Source organism: Polistes canadensis, unplaced genomic scaffold (assembly GCF_001313835.1).
Source record: "Polistes canadensis isolate GaletaPanama2010 unplaced genomic scaffold, ASM131383v1 scaffold_378, whole genome shotgun sequence".
NCBI lineage: Eukaryota > Metazoa > Arthropoda > Insecta > Hymenoptera > Vespidae > Polistes > Polistes canadensis.
The window spans coordinates 54,919-57,687 of NW_014569925.1; positions in this window are offsets into that span (position 1 = coordinate 54,919).

The window sequence follows — 2,769 nt, forward strand, 5'->3', positions numbered from 1 at the left end:
TATATTTGTATTATTCTATTATTCTGAGTATATCTCTTTGTAACGAACTTTGGTAACTAGTCACTAATATTACTACTCTTCGTCTTATATATCCTCCTAGTGRHRCGCYAAGCTATTCAGCTACTWAMCGCGTCAAATTTAAAGAGAATATATTATCTTTACATGTATACTATATATAGCTATTAATAGATATGTGTCCACTGCTATTATCAAGGTGATACTGCTAAGGTCATAGGGTTTTTGCTTTAGGCTTGGTGCCTTTGGTCTTAGGTTAGTGCTACTGCTAGATTCTAGGTTTTACGGAAAGAAGTAAGATGATACTGCTTGCAAATTGGTTTTGCTGCTAGGTTCTCGGGTCTACTTTTGATACTATAAGCTTGGTGCTACTGCTAAAAGCAAGTGGCAACTACAAGTTGCTAGTTGCTACGTCTAGGTAGAATATGCTACTTATAAATGTTTTGTGCTGCTATTTTATACTTTGTACGAAGTTTCACTTTTAGGTGCTGGGTGGTACTGATAGTTCTAGGTGCTACTGAAAAGTGCTTGGTTCTATTGCTAGTGGCTAGGTGCTACTAATTTGTCCTGGGTGCTACTGCTTGGTTTTGGGTTTGACTACTAGGTTCTAGGTGCTCATGCTTAGGGTTTGGTGCTACGGAAATGTACTTAGTTTTATTATAAGGTGCATAGTTTTACTAGTATGTTCTAGAGGCTTTTGCTATGGACTAGGTGGTAATGCTAGGTTTTACAACAAAGTACTACTGCTAGATTCTAATTACCGCGGAAAAATACTTAAGGATACTGCTAAGGTATTGGTTTTACTGCTGCGTCACTCTCTCTTCTCGAAATTGTCAGTGTTTTCTTGGGGGTTGCATTCTAGTCCTTCTCAGGACTTGTTATGAAACAGAAAGGTGACAAGGAGAGACATAGAGAGTGGAAACTGTTGAATTATAGTATGTCAGGAAGTATGAATGGCAACAGAAGTATGCGTTTAAGGCCGCCTAGGAGCTACTCTCCTATGCCTCATCCCGGGCGAAACTTTAAACGGCTTCGGCTGCGCCGAGTAGAGTCTTGCGCGTCGCTCTCCCTCAATAGAATGAGTGAACTGCATGTCGATGCATGGAGATGTATATGGGCCTAGCCAGTGCGTCGTGGGACGGATGGCTGGGCCTCATAAAAATTAGTAGCTTAGTAGTCAGGAACGCCTCCGGAAAACCGTTGAGTGCGTCACAAATGTAAATAGTAGGTTAAGGCTCGCCTCCGGGAGACCGTTGAGTACGCAATAATTTATAAGGTTTGTGTGTGCGTATAGAATGAATGGGTGAGGATAAGGCGAACCGGCCTTGCTCGCCCGTGGCGGTTACTGTTGCTTTTGTATTATGTGTTTCAACAAGATCTAGGGGGCCTATAAAGGTTTTACACTCAACGGACAAAAAAAAAAGGGTTTTGTCAGGGTTGCGCAGGTTTCGTCAGATAATGCAACAGTACGGTTTTAAACAGGGACAAGGGTTAAGAAAAACTTTCGGCGGAATTACGACCTCGGTCCGGCTAAAACATCCCTAAAATACAACATCAAAAAATAACCCAAAATCAATTACTCAACAAATCAAAAAACATAAACCCTTAACTGCTCCAAAAAGGAGAAAACTTTCAGAGCGATCTAAATCAATAAGGGATACTTCTAAACCGTCACAAATTACTAGACTTCAACAACCAAAAATTTCTACAAATAAACTGGAGTCATCATCTGAAACTTCTCCACCCAAATCACAATTTTCCTCCAGATCAACATCTCCTGACTCTTCTTTTTCCACGGATTCAGAAGAACAAAATCCTCACGCTTTATCCCGATCCGCTGCAGTGGGATTACTCTTTAAAATTGTTAATTAAAAAAACATTTTAAAAAATAGAAATGATAWTCTAGTAATTTTTATAACTTGTCAAGGTACACCTTTAGATAAAGGCGTGTTAGAACTCAGTACAATTAAAACATTGCCTGTATATAAAGACATCATGTCCGAAAGAGCAAAAGTTTTCAATTACACACGTGACAAAAAATTGATTGCTCTACCGGTAGAAAAACCGTTAAATAAAAAAATGATAATAAATGTTTTAAAATCACTTTTCGACGTAGTAATAGAAATAAATCTTATGTGAATAAGTATCGCGGAAACACGTAAACTGAGTGATATTCCTTGGAAAAAAATTGAAAAAATTATAAAAGATTTATTTATAGTTTTAGAGTTAGTTCTAATGATATGTAACTCTTTGGTAAGAACTTCGGAAATAAACGAAATTTATGACATAATCAAAGAATATCACTCGTCTATCATGGGGGGACACAAAGGAATGACTAGAACATATTGTTAAATCAGGAATCACTATTTTTGGAATATCATGAAAGAAGAAGTACGAAATTTTAATAATAATTGCAAACAGTCTCAGATGAAAAAAATGACTATTGTGGAACCAAAAAGGACCGATAATAATCACGGATACTCCAGGTTGTGCTTTTGACAAAGTAGCTTTGGATGTCGTGCGACCTCTTCCGATGACAAAAARAAGAAATCAATATATTCTAACTATGCAATGTCTTCTAATTAAATATTCACTTGCAGTGCCTTTAACTCCGATTTGAAGTATTTCTACGGCCGTCGCATTTTTTAAAGATTTTATCTGTCTTTCTGGTTCGCCGCGAGTGGTTTTAACAGATCAAGGAAGAAACTTCGTATCCGTTATGTTTAGAGGAGTAGCAAAGATCTCATTATAGAC